This window comes from Microcaecilia unicolor, chromosome 1, assembly GCF_901765095.1.
Source record: "Microcaecilia unicolor chromosome 1, aMicUni1.1, whole genome shotgun sequence".
Classification (NCBI taxonomy): domain Eukaryota; kingdom Metazoa; phylum Chordata; class Amphibia; order Gymnophiona; family Siphonopidae; genus Microcaecilia; species Microcaecilia unicolor.
The window spans coordinates 644,494,352-644,514,666 of NC_044031.1; the positions used below are offsets into that span (position 1 = coordinate 644,494,352).

General features: G+C 46.2%; 1 protein-coding gene across 2 annotated transcripts in view; it reads right to left on the reverse strand.

Annotated features, from left to right (window-relative positions):
- The window catches only part of LOC115482310 (transmembrane protein 176B-like), a 220,363-nt gene extending 218,941 nt beyond the window's left edge, over positions 1–1,422 (reverse strand). Inside the window, exon 1 of one of the 2 annotated variants that reach the window (XM_030222029.1) lies at positions 1,321–1,416. The gene's annotated coding sequence lies outside the window, so the exon portion shown is untranslated. Of the gene's footprint in view, positions 1–1,320 lie in introns of both variants that reach the window. The other variant, XM_030222022.1, reaches the window with a different exon arrangement.
- Between the last annotated feature and the right edge of the window lie 18,893 nt (positions 1,423–20,315).

A 20,315-nucleotide genomic window follows, 5' to 3' on the forward strand; every position in this document is an offset into this window, starting at 1 on the left:
TTATTTTCTTGTTGATTGTGGGTCTTGGAATCGCTAATTATCCTCATCTGTGTCCGTCCCTGGCTTCAGGGATGTTTGCAAATTGATAGCTCAAGAACTTGAACCTTGTTCCTAGGGTTCACATGGGGTGCTTGGATCACAGGGGTAGTGCCCACACTTGCACAGAAATATACATGGAGTTCCCCAGGAGCCACCCCTCCTTGGCAGATATCAAACCAGTTTTAGACATTACAACTCTCTCCTATTTATTGGGATTTATTAACTGCCTTTATGAAGAGATTCACCTAAAGGAACAGGTGTATTTACTAAGCTGTATTAGGTAATGTGTCAATTAACAGGTGCCACTAAGACCAGCAGATGAATGTCCAATATAACAGAAAGGTTAAGAAATACAATCATCAGAAAACGAGGGAAAGCATTTTGAAATACCAGGTAATGGCTTCCTATCAGTATAGTAAACAGAGGATTGAAGAGACTGTTTACACTGCCCAATGTCCCCTTCTAAAATCACCAACAATCTTATAATGGACTATAACCATCAGTAAAGTAATCCAGAATAGTTTTGCCAAGAAAACACAAAGCATCAGGCAGAAAAAGAAAAGGTTAAATTCTAGGCCTGTCCTAAGTTTCTAACAACCCTACCCCCATGCATTATGGAAACTACAGCACCTATTTCAATACACTGAATCAAATACTACCCAATACATTAGAATGGAGGGCCAAAACGTTCTCTCACCTAAACTTCTCCATGACTACAAAGTGTTTTTCTTATATACAGTGCGTTTTTTCTAGCAAAAAATGTGCAGGTACTCAAATGCTAGGACACCCTTCAAGGGAAGAGTGATCACTGAGGGACCCACTCCACAATAGCCAGGACCCATGCAACCAGTCACAGAATCTATAACAAGGCAGAATTGGTGTGTGTAGAGCCTGAGCTTCTTCATTAAAACTTGGGGTCCATGGGTCAATTTTAGCAGACAATGGAAAAGGGGCAGGTACTCAGTACCCCCTCAAAAAAAAGCCCTGCTTATATATAAACTAGAAAAGAAACAACTGATACATTATAAGCTTACTTTTGCTAAGAACAAAAAGAAATCCTACATGGTCTAGGCCCTTAACAGTTTGCCAAGAGCGAGACCCAATATGGCTTCACTGCTGGCACTCTGCCCTGCCAGAAATCAGGGCTGTGAAAGATCCTCTTCGTCCCTGTTTCAGTAAGCAGTGCCTTCTGCTCTCTTAATACCCTCCTCTTTCTAACGTCCTGTTTAGGTAGATACTTAAACAATAATTCACTTGAAAAATAAAGCCCTTAGATCGTACCTGTATGTATCACAGAAACAGTCCCCCAGTGCAATCCAAAACACAGCCGGACTTTCCCCGAGACACACAGTTTTAGACAAAAGGATCAGACGCAAGCAGAGCTGAACAGCTCTTTAAGGGACAGCCCACAAAGAGGAGGGGATTCATTTTACAGAGAATATTAGCTGAGCTCCAGGCGCTATTTATTGAGTAAACTGCACACTGCAGGTGTAAATTATAATCTTATCATCTCACCTCTATTAGGAGATATCAGATGTTGGCAGATCTCTTATTTGGCCTGTCTGGCTTGAATAGATTGTAAACTGTCAGTCCAGCACGGATTGTCTCTTACATGTTTGTGTATAGTGCTGTAAGTAATGGTAGTATTAAGTTACTTTTCTTTGGTCCAGGCCGTGGCCTTTGTAATCAAAGCCACATCTCGCTGTGGGGCAAAACCAGCCTAGGCCTGGCTTGAATTCTTCAGTGACGTGGATTCATGTGGCTATGGTTAAATACCACTATTCATAGTATGCATCCTAGTGGTTTTTTACAATAAAACTCCAATAATAGAAAAGACAGAGGAAAAATAAGAATAGCATAAGTCATTCAGAGACACAGTAACTAATACATAGAAACTATTTCTCATTCAAGGCAACAATAAACTAATGTTTTAGAATCTTACTAATCCATGCATACAATTTAATTTGAAATCTGGCATTTATAATCTGCTTAACCATCAAATTCAAGGCAAGAACAATTATACTTGAAATGTTAGTGCTGAGCTGGTGAGATCCTGTCAACAGAGCAAACAGGAATGAGGTCACTAACCCTCTCCCAACCTAAAAAAAAAAAACTTAAAATATATATTTTTTGCCAGCCTCTATGCCAACCTCAAGTGTCATACCCAGCTCCCTGACAGCAGTATGCGGGTTCCTGGAGCAGTTTTAGTGGGTGCAGGACACTTCAGGCAGACGGACCCAGGCCCATTCCCCCCCCCCCCTACCTGTTACAGGTGGTAAATGTGAGCCCTTCAAAACCCACCAGAAACCCACTGTACCCACATGTAGATGCCCCCCTTCACCCCTTAGGGCTATGGCAGTGTTGTACAGTTGTGGGTAGTGGGTTTTGGGGGGCTCAGCACCCAAGGTAAGGGAGCTATGCACCTGGGAGCTTTTTCTGAAGTCTACTGCAGTGCCCCCTAGGGTGCCCGGTTGGTGTCCTAGCATGTCAGGGGAACCAGTGCACTACGAATGCTGGCTCCTCCCACAACCAAAGGGCTTGCATTTGGTTGTTTCTGAGATGAGCGTCCTCGGTTTCCATTATCGTCGAAAACCAGGGACGACCATCTCTAAGGTCCCATCTCTAAGGTCAACCTAAATGTTGAGATTTGGGCGTCCCCGACCATATTATCGAAACGAAAGATGGCCGCCCATCTTGTTTCGATAATACAGGTTTCCCCACCCCTTCGCCATGACGTCCTGCAAGGACGTCTTCAATAAAACTTGGGCGCCCCGTTCGATTATGCCCCTCATGGTAACCTAGTTCAGAGACCCTGCTGCAGGTCCCTAGGAGTAATTCCAGTTTTTCAGGCCCCCAGTGACCACTGGAGCTGTGTTTAGCTGCTGATTCAGCAAAAATTACCAATCCTGGTGAACAGGAACAGCGGGATGAAGAAGGGAAATACAAGAAGAGGAAAGAAGGAAAGGGCTGGATAGCTGAAGGCCAAGAGAAATAAAGAGAGGAAACAGGGGTCCTTGTCTCTCCAAGACCGTGTCCTTTCTTGACCCAACAAAAATCAGTGTCAGGATTTAGATTTACATGACTCTTGTTCCCGTTACTCAGAGGCTTTGGTCCCAGAACATTATTAAAATGTTTTTTTTCTGAATAAACAGAATTTATCAGATCATGTAAGCAGCACTGAAACTTAAACATAGGCCAGAAGAAATGAGGAAAAACAAGCTAAGTGCATCAATAAAAAGAAGGCCAAACAACCTTCAGCTGAATCTCCACATCCTCTGCACTACTCCCACACTGTTCAAATACAGGAAATGTTAGTGCTGAGCTGGTGAGATCCTGTCAACAGAGCAAACAGGAATGAGGTCACTTGTTGTTGAATAAAGAAATGAAAAGGAGAATTAGACTCTCACGTGGTTCATTGTTTATTGAGACTTGATAAACCACCTATGTGAAACATATCAGTTCACAAAACAAATATATATATATAAAAGTAAGAAAGTAGATAGAAGAAAAAAAAGAAAGAAGCATTATACAGGTAGCAGAAAGAAGTAGGGTGAAAGGATTTCTACAAGAAAGGAGAGAACAGGTAGACTACAGTTGGGGGGGGGGGGAATTACAGGATTTTGTTAGGGAGGTAGTAGGTCCCCTGATCATGCAGTGGTATGCTCCAATGTATTCATTTTTTCACAGAATCTCTTTTATTGAATACTAGTAAAAAAAAAGCCCGTTTCTGTGAGAATTGAAACAGGCGCTAGCAAGGTTTTCCTCGGAGTGTATGTTTCAGAAAGAGTGTGTGTGACAGATGGAGCATGTCAGAGAGAGAATGTGAGAGAGAGACAGAGTGTGTGTGTTTGTGTGAGAGACAGTGTTTGTGTGTGTGTGTGTGTGAGACTGTGTGAGGGAGAGGGACAAAGACAGTGAGTGTGTCAGAGAGAGTGTATGTGAGAGAAAGAGAGAGTGAGTGAGTGAGTGTGTGGTGTGAGGAATCCCCTCACCCCCTCCCTCTTCCTTGCCCCCCTGCAGCCACCCATGTGCAGCGACCCTCCTCTCCCCCTGCCCTCCCTGCAGCCACCCATGTCCAGCATCCCATTGCAGCCACCCCATGTCTAGCGTCCCTCCTCTTATCTGCCCCCCCTGCAGACACCCATGTCCATCAACTCTCCTCTGTAGGAAAACATGCCCGTTTGTGAAAGCAATGAAAAGGGCGCTAGCAAGGTATTGGCTTTGTGTAATTAATGTTTTTAAAGGGATCGTTTGGAGAAATGTGTTGTCATGGTAATGATTAATGTACAATGGTGTGTTTTTTTGTTTGTGTTGGTTGTGTGTGTGGGTGTGAGTGGGAGATGCTGATTGTGCATGTTAGAGCTTGTGTATTTATTGGGGGGGGGGGGATTGTGTGGATGTGAGTGAGAGACATAGATCTTGATTCAGGTTTGCAGAGTCTGTGTATGATGTTGTGGTGGTGTTTGATGGGAATGTGTGTGTGTATTATTTTGTGAGAGTGTTTTTGATTTTTCATTTGAGGGGAGTGTGTGGGTGTGATTGACTGGAGGGCAAAGCAGCAACGTGTGACAAACCGTAGAAGGAGGAACTGAAGCAACTCACAGACGCCGACAACCGGAATTTCTCCCTTTGTCTCTCATGCAAGCTTGTGTACCGGTAGCCCGAATGCAGTATGTCTCCTTCACTCGCAAAGTCACCGCCCCCTACTGTCACAGTTTTTTTTTCTAATTCTTCAGAAGCTTTTGTCCTCCAGCGTCCCGTTTTCAACGCATCTTTCTCGTAGCCCTGAGTGCCGCCTCTTGTATGCTAAGGTCGTTTTTCTGGCATTGCAGAACGTGGTAGAGGGAGAGGTGTGACGTCGGAGGTGGAAATTGGCTGAGGTAGGGTGCGTACAACGTCACGTAGGAGTTTGAAGGTAGGAGAGGTGAAGTTTTAGTTTATCGGAGAGGTAGCGGAGCTCGGAAGGGAGGAGAGGGGGAGTTATACTGTATTGGAGAGAGGCGAAGATAGAGGCAGAGGTGGCAGACCATGGAGGAGGGGGATGGGTGCTCGGTGTGTAAGACTGTGAGTTAAGTGGGCTTGGGTGTTGGGCTTTACGCATGGAGTCCGCCCCTCCCTCACCTCTCTGTCCTGCGGTGTTCGCCTCCCTGACGATTCGCAGCAAGGCCTTCCAGACGTTCGTTGAGAAGCTGGGGTTGTTCAGCACAGTGCAAGGTCTTAAGTTTGTGGTGGCGCCACAGACCTTTGTCTTGGTTGTGGTCCCTTGGTACTATAGCTTCAGTTACACTGTGTTACCGGGGCTGGCTTGCGTTGGTGGGGTGGGCAGTTAGAGGTGTTTCTTAGGCAGGGGGAGGAGTAGGGAAACACGCTCCGTGTGTTTCCCTACTCCTCCCCCTGTGTATCTCGCGGCGGATTGGAGAGGAGGGGGGGCGGCACTGACCGCTGTTGCGATTCCTTGAGTGTCAGTGCTCTGCCTTCGACATCATCACGTTTGACGCGTGGGTGGGGCAGACACTCATGGAGCAAAAGCAATCTCTGCCGCCTCACTTTTAGAACGTTGTGGGAAAGTGAGGCTTCATTAGAATGTTGGAGGTGCGTTTTATATAGAGAGATAGAAAATACATAGAAAACAGTGAAAACTGACACGTCTTTTTTTCAAAGCTGCACTAAGGCCCCCCCCCCCCCTTTTACAAAGCCACTCTAGTGGCTGCCGGTGCGGTAATGCTGACATAGCTCATTCACTTTCAGTGGGCTGTGTCGGCATTGCCACACAGCAGCCGCTAATGCGGCTTTATAAAAGGGGGGAGGGTTAAATGCAAATAATGCACCGTGGTTCTACAGTGCATGGCATATATATATATATATTTTTTTTTTTTGTTACATTTGTATCCTGTGCTTTCCCACTCGTGGCAGGCTCAATGCGGCTTATATGGGGCAATGGAGGGTTAAGTGACTTGCCCAGAGTCACAAGGAGCTGCCTGTGCCTGAAGTGGGAATATACAACAAGAAACAACCAATTTTAGCACAGCAAGCTTAAGAAACCAACCATTTATTCCCTTCTTAACAAACTAAAACCTAAACATAAATAAGAAGTAAAAAAAAAAATAAAAGGAAATCAATAATCCCCCCCCCCCCCCCAATACATCCTCATATTCTCATAAGGTCAGGGTAATTCAGCAAAGTTTGAGAGAATATGCATCAGTTAGCCATATTCAGTCAATGCCACACTCTGTAGGGTTTCCAGATTTTTACAAATGTCCCAATATGATTCCAACTTAACACTGTCAGTTTGATCATCAGATAAACAGAATTTAATAACAAATGTAATTCTTTGGTTTCTTTTATTAATGAGACACCGAAGTGAAATATTGTGCATCATGATTCCTTGCTTATTCTAAAGATGTTTATATGTTCTCTAGTTTTATGTTTGTTTTGTATTATCATTTTGTTATGAAATATTTAAGGGGTCGTTTTACTAAGGTGCACTGAAAAATGGGCTTCGCTAGTGTAGGCGCGGGTTTTGAGTGTGGGCAGATCCATTTTTCAGCATGCTTGTAAAAAAGGCCTTTTCAAACATTTTTTGCCGAAAATGGACATGCGGCAAAATCAAAATTGGCACGCATCCATTTTGGGTCTGAGACCTTACCGCCACCCATTCACTTAGCGGTAAGGTCTCACGCGTTAACCAGGCAGTCATCATCTAGGTATGCATAATGACGATTACCACCCAGTTTCTGCCATGTGCCGTAAAATAAAAATTATTTTCCGGCATACATCGCGGACACGCGTACAAAATGAAATTATCACCCGGGCCATGCGGTAGCTGGCCGGTAACTCCAAACTGACGTGCATTAGGTGCGCGTGATTATGCGGCTTAGTAAAAGGGCCTCTAAATAAAGTAAGACTTAAAAAACATAATTCAATTTGTGCAACACAGTGATAATGGTAAATACTACTACCTTTTTCCAATGTACAGCTAAAACAAGTCTAGCTGCTGTAGCAATGCTGACCAGCAATTCAAACTCTGGTTGTGAGAGCTGAATGACACTAATATGCAACAATAGCAGTTCCATTTGGAGATTCACTTTTTAATGCAATATGTCCCCCATCAAGTGCACCACTCAGGGCTGCTGAGAGACAAAGCTGGGCCGGGGGCAGGAATCCCCTCCCCACCTGGGCCACTGCATTTTGCCCCCCCCCCCCAACTCAGGCTGCCACCTCCCCCACCTGGGCCCCACCCCTTACCTTCCTGCGTCTGCTCCTCCCTTGGTCTGTCGCTCTCCTGCTTCAGTGTGCCAGGACCTGCGTTATTGCGTTCACGCAATCACCAGAGTCCCAGCACACAGAAGCAGGACAGAGACAGACCGAGGGAGCAGAACCTTCTGCCTGCCTGTCTCCAGAAGTCTTGCTGGCGCCAGGCCCCCCATTGGAGGCCAGGCCTGGGGAATCTTGCCCCCCCTCTGCGCCCTCCTCTCAGAGGCCCTGGCACCACCTCCTCCCAGCAATTATGGGCCTTGAGACAAGACCACCAGAAGTGTGGCCACAATTTCTCCAACAGTACTTATCCTTCGAATGGTAGATCATTTTTAATCTCTATGAGATGTAATACCATTGATACAGCATTTTGTAGACATTTTCTATAAGATCACTCACCACAGAGTTCCTAAGCACACTATGGAGCCGTATTACTAAAACATGGTGAAAATGTTACCATGCATGTAACACTGCTAAAGCAAAAATAAGCACTGGAGAGGGTGTGCTCACGGTACCTGGGTTTCAGTCCTTATATGGCTGAGACCTTACCACAATATTAGGTAGTGCATTTGTCAATTCCACACATTAATGACCTCTATTCCCATGTGATAATTTTTACATGCGGTAAAATTGTGACTCTTCTTATGAAGAAGGAGGTGCATTGGGAGTGCTGTGTGTGAAGTGAGTGGTTCCCATCTTCGGCACTCCCCTATACCTCTCCTGCTTGTTGCTTTTGTACTCACCAACAAGACTCCTTCGTTCTGCAATGGAGAATTTCCACATTCTCCCCTCTCCCTTCCATACACATCCATAAATACAGACCCTAATACCCCCATTGACATTCTCCCTTCCACTCACACATCCATACATAGAGACCATTATACACCCACCCACCCACATTGTCCCCTTTCCCGTCCACAGACAGACATCCATACGTACAGATCACCATACTCTCATTCACATTCTCTCCTTTCCCTTCCAGACACACCATCCATAAATACAGACCACCATACTCCTATCCACATTCTCTCCTCTCCTTTCCACAAAATACATCCATATTTACAGACCCCTATACCCACACCCACATTCTCCTCTCTCCCTTCCACACAGACCTCTATATACAAACCTCCATACAATCATCCACATTCTTCCCTCCCTTGAACACACACACATCCATACATTCAGACCACCATACACCCACCCACATTCTTACCTCTCCCTTTCACAGACATACACATCCATAAATGTAGACCATCATACCAGGGGCGTAGCCAGACTTTGAGGTGGGAGGGGGCCAGAGACCAAGGTGGGGGGCACATTTTGGTTGCTGCCGCACCGCCCCCTCCGCTGCCTCACTGCCGTGCCACTCCCCACCCACTGCCGCTGCTGTAATTTTGGCTGTCGGGGGTCCCCAACCCCCCCCCCAGCTGAAGCACCGCTGCTGCAAATCCCTTGGCTGGCAGGGTCTCCAACCCCCGCCAGCTGAAGAGTTTGTCCAGTGCTGGTCTCTGGCGCTGCCACATTGCCTGCCCTGCTCTCTCTTCCCCTCATGTTTGGCATACTCCTTTTAGTGAAACTGCTCAATTTTACTAAAAGGAGCGTGCTGGATGTGAGGGGAAGAGAGAGCAGGGCAGGCAATGTGGCAGCGCTGCCGCAGACCAGCGCTGGATAATGTCTTAAGCAGGCTGGGGTTGGGGACCCCCGCCAGCCAACCAGGGGCCCAGAGTGAATTTGGGGGGGCCCAGGCCCCTTTGGCCCCAGGTAGCTACGCCACTGCATCATACACTCATCCACACTCTTTCCTCTCCCTTGCACAACAAACATCCATACATACAGACCACCATACACCCACCCATATTGTCCCCTCTCCCTTCCACACACATACATACAGACAGACCAACATACACTCACAAAAATCGGTCTGTTTTTATTGTCTGTTAAAGATAAATGTGCTCAAAGTGTGGGAGAGGAATCCTGGCTTTGTCATTGTCAAAAATGTCAGGAAGTATTTTTTCACAGAGAGAGTGGTGGATGCTTGGAATGCCCTCCCGCGGGAGGTGGTGGAGAGGAAAACGGTAACGGAATTCAAACATGCGTGGGATAAACATAAAGGAATCCTGCTCAGAAGGAAGGGATCCCCAGAAGCTTAGCCAGTGGTGGGAGGCAGGGCTGGTGGTTGGGAGGTGGGGATAGTGCTGGGCAGACTTATAAGGTCTGTGCCCTGAAAAAGACAGGTACAAATCAAGGTAAGGTATACACAAAAAATGGCACATGTGAGTTTATCTTGTTGGGCAGACTGGATGGACCGTGCAGGTCTTTTTCTGCCGTCATCTACTATGTTACTATGTTATGGGTCTTGTTAGCAGAAGGAGGAAGAGTGAAATCTAGGTCTTTTTCACACTGTGTAACACAATTTGAAGTCTCTACAGTTGTGGAGCAGACCTCTGATCAGGACAATTACAGAAAGAGGGAGGTAGGCAAGTTCCATTCATGATTGATATGTCTGCTGTGCTTTCTCTGATTCCTTTTTACTGAGATGCTACTGCATTTCATATTTTGTCTTTGTGAGAGTTCCTAATGATATGAAAAACAGCAATAATTATATGTCATACAACTTATTGTTCCACATGAAGCAGAGTCATTTTCTAATTGTTCTACTCTAATTTTTCAGTGGAAAAAAATTCTACAAGGAGAGACTCATTACAGGAGACTAGAAGGGGTAACTTGAAGAGTGATAGTTACATGGAACAGTTCCCAGCAGAAGGGCGTCTAGTGTTGGAATTCAAAAAGGTATGGGACAGGCACAGAGGGTCATCTGTGGTGAGATGGAATTTCAGAAATCAGGCAGGGTCTGCAATGTAAGAACACATAAGGAAAAGGAGAACATAAGGTTGGCCTGGTGGTTTCCATTTGCTCCCAATTTCTCTGTTTCTGTTTTAATGCTTTTGTAGTGATAATGCAACAGAAGGAAAGTCATATTTAACCAAAGAGGGGGGGAAAAAACCCCTATCAAACTGAAAGCTAATCAAGAGGTTTTATTTATTTATTTATTTATTTATTATTTATTGCATTTGTACCCCACATTATCCCACCTTTTTGCAGGCTCAATGTGGCTTACAGAGTAGGGTTAGGCTTAGTTAAAAGAGCACCCTATTTTGCAGATAAATTATCGCCACATATTTTTAGTGTTAACATCTTCATTCCGTGTTGCTTTTCCCATTGACCTGTTGAGACCCCTTCTTCCTAAGATATTTCTTCCGCCAAAGGTCTATACTATTGAAACACTTAATATCTCTTGTATGCTATGTGTTTAGTTGCTTCTTGGGTAGCTGGTGACAGAGTTCAATTCCAAAAAATGCCCTAATTTCTGTCTGTTCATTCTGATATCGTAGATTCTCTAGAACAGGCTTGTCCAACCTTTTTGTATCAGGGGCCACATTTCAATATTTTGTGGCATTCGGAGGACCACAATACGAGTGTACATGCGGACGCATGCTCTTTTTCTGAGAACATCCAGAATGAAATTTGAATTACATGTTATTTATTTAGAACCCTGTTTACTAAGCCGCACTATAGGCACGCTATCGTTTTTAGCGTACGCTAAAAATGAGTGCATGCTAACGCTAGAGACACTCATAGGAATATATGGGTGCCTCTACCATTACTGTGTGCTAAAAATGATAGAACTGCCTTAGTAAACAGGGCTCATATTTACTTATAAACATCCTATATAATAATTCTCAGCTCCAACGTTCAATTGGTCTTGCTGCCTTGTTCGTGACTTCTTCGGTGTTGGTCTGCTAGGCTCCGTAGCACTGCCTGACGTCAGCATACGCATTATGACAGCAGCAACAGAACCCTCGCAAAAGGAAAAAAAAACAACGCCTCACAGCTGATCCGCCCCCCCCCCCCCCCACAGGGAACACTGGAGGCTAGCACAGGAGGTGCTGCCGCTGCCACACACCCCCCACCCACACATGTACACACCACCATTCGACACCTCTGACGATGCCCACACCGCCCTCACCCTCCCGCCGACCCCGCCGATGCCGCACACCTTCCGAGGCCGCCACCACTGTCGATGCGTACGCCTTGTCAGCGCTGCGTATGCCTTGTAGTGCTATAGAAATGCTAAATAGTATTAGTAGTAGATGCACCACACCTCCCATCCCGGCGACACTGACCAGCCTCCCAGGCCGCCGCATCACGAACAGCGGCTGTACCCAAACACAAGGTGAACCCAGAAATTGATGACACACTCCACAAACACAAGCGCGCAGAAGGGAGCGGCAGACGGCAGGAGCACAAGGCCGGTGGATAGGGGATCAGGGAGAGGGGGTCCAACCACGTGACCGTCGGACCGGTGGGCCCAGAGGCCTCGCCTCACAAACCCACGTGGACACGAGCATGGACAACTATAAATACGCCGCTACCCTCACCACCCAGAATGCCCCCGCAGAGCATCCACCGCTCCCCCTCCAAAATCCTCCCCACCCACCCACCTCTCACACACACACACTCTCTCTGTATCTCACACATACACATACACAGACACTCTCTGTCTCACACACACACACACACTCACTGTCTCTGTCTGTCACACAGAGGAATGCATCGCACGTCAACATTCCGAAAAAAAAAACATGAAGCTTGGGGGAGACAGGAGGGTTGGTGAACATGGGGTGAGGGCACAAACACACAGACAAACCCATTGGGTGAATTACAGTTTTAAAAAAAAAAGGAGAAGGGCAGGGGAGAGAGGACGGTTGGTGGACATGGGGAGGGGGTAGGACAGGGCAACACATGAATTACAATTAAAAATAATAAAATATTAACAACATGTCATATTCATGGACCATCTTCCTCATTATACACCCTTCACAATTATTCCTTCTCATTATAGCACTTTTCTATGAACTGTTTGGTTAACAACAATCACCATTTGAATATAACCTTGCTAACACCCGTTTCATTTCTTACAGAAACGGGCCTTTTTTACTATCTAATATAATTCGCACCTCCAGCATTCTGAAGCTGACTCCGTGGCAGCTGGCAGTGAAGCTGTGTAGTGTTCGTAGGGTTCGTAATCACCCCGCCCTCAAGGGAACTCTGTATAGTTGCCAGCCCCCGCGCCTCCCTCCCTCTCTCTCTCTCCCTTCCAAGCACGACCAGTCCTCCAGCAGCCCCTCGCCTTCCTAAGTGCTGGCTGTATTTTAAAAATTCTTACCTTGGGGTGTGGCATTCACAGTGAAGGCGAGTGGCGTTTCACACTGCCTTTGCAAGTGTCTCAGCTCTGCCTCTTGTCCTGCCCTTCCGGAAACAGGAAATGAGGACAGGACCAGAGGCAGAGCTGAGACACGTGCGAAGGCAGTGTGAAGCGCCGCTCGCCTTCATCGTGGACGCCGCACCCCAAGGTAAGAATTTTTAAAATGCAGCCAGCACTTAGGAAGGCGAGGGACTGCTGGAGGACAGGTCGTGCTTGGAGGGCAGGGATAGAGAGGGAGGGAGGCGCGGGGGCATGGAAGTTGGAGGAGAGGGGGGGCGTGGACCTCGGAGGGAGGGAGGGGGCAACCTGCAAGTTGAAGGGGAGGGGGTTGTCCTGGAACTCGAAGGGGAGGGAGGGAGGTGCGGGGGTGTTGAACTTGAACGAGAATGGGGCGCATGGAACTCGGAGGGGAGGGGAGGGGAGGGAGGGAGTCCTGGAACTCAAAGGGGAGGGGGGAGGGGGGCCTGGAACTCAGAGGGCACAGAGAGAGAGAGTTAGGGAGGGGGCCTGTAACTCAGAGGGGAGAGAGATGGAGGGAGGGGGGCCCTGGATATGGGTGGATGGAGGAGAGGCCAGGGGAGAATGCAGAGTTGATGCACATGTAGGGGAGGAGGGCAAGGGACAGAGGAGAATTGTTGCACCACTATGGATGAAGGGGGCAAGGCACAGAGGACGTTTGCTGCATATGGATCAATGCAGGGGAGAGAGCATAATTGGTGCCCACGGGACACACACTACACTCTCTCACTCACACAGACAGACACACACACACATTCTGTCTCTCTCTGACACATACTCTTTCTCTCTGACACATACTCACTCTCTAACACATACTCATTCACTCTCTCACACATACTCTCTCCTAACAGTTCCCTTAAAAACATAATTGCCATTAGAGGACAACCTTGCTAGCGCCCGTTTCATTTCTTTTAGAAACGGGGGTTTTTTTTTTTTTACTAGTGTATAATAAAATATAATGAAATTGAAAGAAATACATAAACAGTCCTAAAATTCAACATTCCTTCCTTCAGCAGGCCACTGTCAAAATGCTTTCGTGTCCATTTTTTCATACAAAAATCCATTTTATTTGGAAACAAACCAAAAACTGTAGCATTTATTGCCAACTATTTTTGTGTGTCTCATTCATGGGTTTACATAGAGAAAAATGTAGGCAGATAAAGACCATATGGCCTATCCAGTCTGCCCATCCATTCCATCTACTCTCCCTATCACTCCCTTGGGACCTCTTTTATTTTATGTATTTATTTATGACATTTTTATCCCACATTAGCTGAGGAAAGCTCAGGTTCAATGTGGCTTATATAACAAACATTAATAGAATGGTACATATATTGAAACATAACAGATTGTATAATGCATTGTATAAAGCCTTATAATATCTTGAAATAAACAGGTACAATGCAGGTAATAACTACCCTGAGATGCAACAATTCTATGTAGGGAACTGATGGTTGTGAAGGAGGAGCTTGAAAGAGCAAACAGTTATGCTGTTTAGGTATTTGGACAGGCAGTATATGATTGGGGATGATTAAGTAAAGACTCAATTATCCAAGAACAGGGTGGTAGTTGTAGGGGATAGAAATATGATATAATAGGATCAGATGTTAATTCAATTCAAAATTGATCCCTTGCTTTCTTGAACATTAAACTCAAAAAATACATTTCTGTAAACTTTGGAATGACATGTAGTCGTTTGTGTATTTAATTAGTTTAGGTAAAGAGTTCCAAGTTTTAGTGCCTTGATATGAGAAGTTAGCAGTATGAACTGTTTTGTGGGTTACATTCTTGCAATTAGGAAAATGTAAGATGAGATATTCTCTGGATGATTCAATTGAGCTGCGCCAGTGGCTCCTGGTGCGGTAATGCCGACAAAGCCCATTCACTTTGAATGAACTCCGTGGCTTGATGAAAGAGGTCCACAGAGATCCCATGTACTTGTCCCAAACTCTGTCGAATTCAGATACGGTTTTCATCTCCACCACTTCCACCGGGAGGCATACATCACAAAGCCATTGCAACTTCACCTCCACTCCACTCAAACTACACCTCTGGGAATGTCTACACATACAGGGTATTTTCGATAAGAAGCGCCTAAAAACTGGCGCCAAAAATGTAACTCACTTAATGTGATTCCATAAAGAGTGTGCATCCTTTATAGAATCATGCTTTGGCATAAACTGCGCCTAACTGTAGGCGCCTGCAACTAGGACTGCTATAAGCATTCTTAAATGCCAGCGCCTAAATTAGGTGTGGTTTGGCCATATTCTATAATAATGCACATACAATTTGGGAACGCCCCCAGAAACACCTCTATCCATACCCCGAAATATGTACACACACATTGTTATAGAATACAATACGCGTATACATTCTAATTATTGATAATTAGTGCTAATTGGTTATCACCAATGATCAGTGCATGCATTAAATTGGGTACACACCCAATTAAACGTGGAAAACCGCTCTCAATGTGTACAACAGCCTTCACATGGGGGAAAAACTTATTTTTTTATTTATTTATGGCTTGATATATACCGCCTTAACAGTCAAGCAGAGCAAAGCGGTTTACATTACTTATAATAATTTTGACATTAAAAGAAAAGAACTATAATAAATTTGACAGGAAAGATAATACAGACATTCATTAAAGAGACATATTATATCAAAGCACAGCAGTGCAGTTAATTTATGTTTTACTTTCTGTCCCAGGCACCTCTGGGCAATTTTATAAGAAGCCACATGAGAGTGCACATCCCAGAATACTGATAGAATTGAAAATGAACATGCAGAGCTATTGTTAGTAATATATAATTTATCTTTAAAATCAAGCATGGTACCGGAAGATTGCAGGGTAGCCAATGTAACACCAATTTTTAAAAAGGGTTCCAGAGGTGATCTGGGAAATTATAGACCGGTGAGCCTGACGTTGATGCCAGGTAAAATGGTAGAGACCATTATAAAGAACAAAATTACAGAGCATATTCAAAAGCATGGATTAATGAGACAAAGCCAACATGGATTTAGTCAAGGGAAATCTTGCCTCACCAAATTCCTGTGAACAGGTGAATAAACATGTGGATAAAGGTAAGCCAGTTGATATTGTATATCTGGATTATCAAAAGGCATTTGACAAAGTGCCTCATGAAAGATTCCTGAGGAAAATAGAAAGTCATGGGATAGAAGGTAATGTCCTACTGTGGATTAAAAACTGGTTAAAAGATAGAAAACAGAGAGTAGGGTTAAAGGGTCAATATTCTCAGTGGAGAAGGGTAGATAGCGGGGTGCCCCAGAGGTCTATTTTGGGACCCCTGCTTTATAACATATTTATAAAAAGAGATAGGAATAACTAGTGAGGTAATTAAAATTTGCTGATGACACAAAGTTATTCATAGTTGTTAAATCGCAAGAGGATTGTGAAAAATTGCAAGAGGATCTTATGAGACTGGGAAACTGGGCATCCAAATGGCAGATGACATTTAATTTGAGGAAGTGCAAAGTGGTGCATGTGGGAAAGAGGAACCCAAACCATAGCTACATGATGCAAGGTTCTACATTATGAGTCACCACCTAGGAAAAGGATCTAGGTGTCATTGCTGATGATACATTGAAACATTCTACTCAATGTGCAGTGGTGGCTAAGAAAGCAAATAGCAAGGAATTATTAGGAAAGGAATGGAAAACAAAAAGGAAAATGTTAAAATGCCTTGGTTCACTCCATAATGCAACTGCACCTCGAATACTGTGTGCATGTCTGGTCACTGCATCTCAAAAAAGATATACACAGTAACGTGGAGGGGCATTTTCGAAAGGGACGTCCATGTTGCGATTTGGATGTCCTTGTAAAATGTCCAAATCAGGGGGGGGGGGGGGGGGGGGGTAAAACCGTATTTTCGTTACAAGATGGACGTCCATTTTTCGTTTCAAAAATACCGTCAAGGATGTCCAAATCCTTAAATTTGGACGTCCCTAGACACGAACGTTTCTGACTTTCAGCGATTTTCGAATACAAAGATATCCATGTCAAAAACGTCCAAATGCAAGCCATTTGGTCGTGGGAGGACCCAGCATTTGTAGTGCACTGGTCCTTCTGACATGCCAGGACACCAACCGGGCACCCTAGGAGGCACTGCAGTGGACTTCATAAATTGCTCCCAGGTATATAGCTCCCTTACCTTGTGTGCTGAGCCCCCCAAAACCCACTACCCACAACTGTACACCACTACCATAGCCCTTACGGGTGAAGGGGGCACCTAGATGTGGGTACAGTGGGTTTGTGGTGGGTTTTGGAGGGCTCGCTGTTTCCTCCACAAATGTAACAGATAGGGGGGTATGGGCCTGGGTCCGCCTGTCTGAAGTGCACTGCAGTACCCACTAAAACTGCTCCAGGGACCTGCATGCGCTGTCACAGACCTGAGTATGACATCTGAGGCTGGCATACAGGCTAGCACGACATATTTTGAAAGATGTTTTTTTGAGGATGGGAGGGGGTTAGTGACCATTGGGGGAGTAACAGGAGGTCATCCCCAATTCTCTCCGTTGGTCATCTGGTCATTTCGGGCACCTTTTTGTGCCTTGGTCGTAATAAAAACAGGTCCGGGTGAAAACGTCCAAGTGTTCGTCAGGGATGTCCTTCTTTTTTCGATTATGAGTCAAGGACATCCAAGTGTTAGGCACGCCCAAGCCCCGCCTTCGCTACGCCTCCGACACGCCCCCTTAAACTTTGGCTGACCTTGTGACGGAGTGCAGTTGGAGATGTCCTAAATCGGGTTTTGATTATACCAATTTGGACGTCCCTGGGAGAAGGACGTCCATCTTCCAATTTATGTCGAAAGATGGGCGTCCTTCTCTTTCGAAAATGAGCCCAAAAGTAACATAGTTGATGACAGCAGAGAAAGATCTGTATGGTCCATTCAGTCTGCCCAACAAGATAAACTCATATGTGCTACTTTATATGTATACCTGACCTTGATTTGTATCTGCCATTTTCAGCACACAGACCATAGAAGTCTGCCCAGAACTACTCCCGCCTCCCAACCACTAGCCCTGCCTCCCAACCACCGGTGCTGCCACCCAATCTCTGCTACGCTTCTGAGGATCCATTCCTTTTGAACAGGATTCCTTTATGTTTATCCCACACTTTTTTGAATTCTGTTACCATTTTCATCTCCACCACCTCCCGCGGGAGGGCATTCCAAGTATCCACCACTCTCTCCATGAAAAAATACTTCCTGACATTTTTCTTGAGTCTGCCCCCCTAAAATCTAGCAAAATTAGAACAACAACAACAACCATTTCTAAAGCGCTACTAGGGTTACGCAGCACTGTACAATTCAAACATAGAAGGACAGTCCCTGCTCAAAGAGCTTACAATCTAAAAGACAAGAGAACAATCTAGAGGACGAATGAACAGTTAATCTGATAGGGTGGATAGATTGGGGTATTTTATATTTCTCGAGCGGTTAGGCGCCGAAGGCAGCATTGAAGAGGTGAGTTTTAAGCAGAGATTTGAAGATGGGTAGGGAGGGGGCATGGCGTATGGGTAAAGGAAGATTATTCCAGGCATAGGGTGAGGCAAGGCAGAATGAGCGGAGCCTGGAGTTGGCAGTAGTGGAGAAGGATACTGAGAGAAGGGGTTTGTCCTGTGAGCGGAGGTTGCAGGCGGGAACATAGGGGGAGATGAGGGTGGAGAGGTAGTGAGGAGCCGCAGACTGAGTGCATTTGTAGGTAAGGAGGAGGAGCTTGAATTGTATGCGATATCTGATCGGAAGCCAATGAAGTGATTTAAGGAGAGGGGTGATATGAGTATATCGGTTTTGGCGGAATATAAGACGTGCAGCAGCGTTCTGAACGGATTGAAGGGGGGATAGATGGCCGAGTGGGAGGCCGGTGAGGAGTAAGTTGCAGTAATCGAGGCGAGAGGTAATGAGAGCATGGACGAGAGTTCTGGTGGTATGCTCAGAGAGGAAAGGGCGAATTTTGCCGATATTGAGGAGGAAGAAGCGACAGGTCTTGGCAGTCTGTTGGATATGCGCAGAGAAGGAGAGGGAGGAGTCGAAGGTGACTCCGAGGTTGCGGGCAGATGGGACGGGGAGGATGAGGGTGATAGAGATAGAGATAGAGAGTGGAGGAAGAGGAGAAGTGGGTTTAGGAGGAAAGACAAGGAGCTCGGTCTTGGACATGTTCAGCTTCAGGTGGCGGTTGGACATCCATGCCGCAATGTCGGATAAATAGGCCGATACCTTGGCCTGAGTCTCCGCAGTGATGTCAGGTGTGGAGAGGTATAGCTGGGTGTCATCAGCATAAAGATGATACTGAAAACCATAAGACGAGATCAGCGAGCCCAGGGAAGAGGTGTAGATTGAGAAGAGAAGGGGTCCAAGGACAGATCCCTGGGGAACTCCAACAGATAGTGGGATGGGAGTGGAGAAAGATCCATGGGAGTGTACCCTGAAGGTGCGGTGGGAGAGATAAGAGGAGAACCAGGAGAGGACAGGGCCTTGGAACCCAAAAGAGGACAGCGTGGCAAGAAGTAAATCATGATTGACAGTGTCAAACGCGGCGGAAAGATCGAGGAGGATGAGGATGGAGTAGTGACCTCTGGATTTGGCCAGGAGCAGGTCATTGCAAACTTTAGAGAGTGCCGTTTCAGTTGAGTGCAGAGGGCGAAAACCGGATTGAAGTGGATCATAGGCGTAGTTTGACTGTTTCGTTTGGGGGGGCAAAGAATGGGCGGAGCATATTAGCATATCATTTGCATATATACATATGCAAATGAATATGCTAATATGGAGGGAGGAAGGAAATGAAATTTACAGGCAAAATATCACAGATGCACATTTCAAAAAGCTGACACATTTCAATTAATAAATTATGAATAAAATACTTTTATTTACCTTTGTTGTCTGATCATTTAGTTTTTCTATTCGCTTTGATCCCAGTGTCTTCTGTTTTATGCAGTGTCTTCTTTCCAGTAGGCTTCCCTCTGCTCCCCACCCTCCCAGTCCCATCCATCTGTTGCTCCTTCCCTCTGCTCTCCACCCCTCCCAGTCCAATCCATCTCCTGGTCCTTCCCTCTGCTCCCAGTCCCATCCATCTCCTGGTCCTTCCCTCTGCTCCCAACTCTCCCAACCCCATCCATCTCCTGCTCCTTCCCTCTGCTCCCCACCCCTCCCAGTCCCATTCATCTGTTGCTCCTTCCCTCTGCTCCCCACCCCTCCCAGTCCAATCCAATCCATCTCCTGGTCCTTCCCTCTGCTCCCAACGCTCCCAGTCCCATCCATCTTCTGTTCCTTCCCTCTGCTCCCCACCCCTCCCAGTCCCATCCATCTTCTGTTCCTTCCCTCTGCTCACCATCCCTCCGTCCCATCCATCTTCTGCTCCTTCCCTCTGCTGTGCCTGACCTCTCCCAATCCCATCCATCTCCTGGTCCATCCCTCTGCTCCCCACCCCTCGCAGTCCCATCCATCTCTTGCTCCTTCCCTCTGCTCCCCACCCCTCCCAGTCCCATCCATCTTCTGTTCCTTCCCTCTGCTCACCATCCCTCCGTCCCATCCATCTTCCCTCTGCTCCCCACCCCCCCCCGCGAGGTCCAAGATGGTGACTCCGTTTACCCCCTCTCTTCCTCCCTCCCTCCGGCGCAGGCAGCAGTCTTTTCCAGCGTTCCTGGCAGTGGTAGCGATGTACACACTGCCTTCGGTGTGCCCCGGAAGCCTTCTCTTCAAGTTCCTCTTCCCAC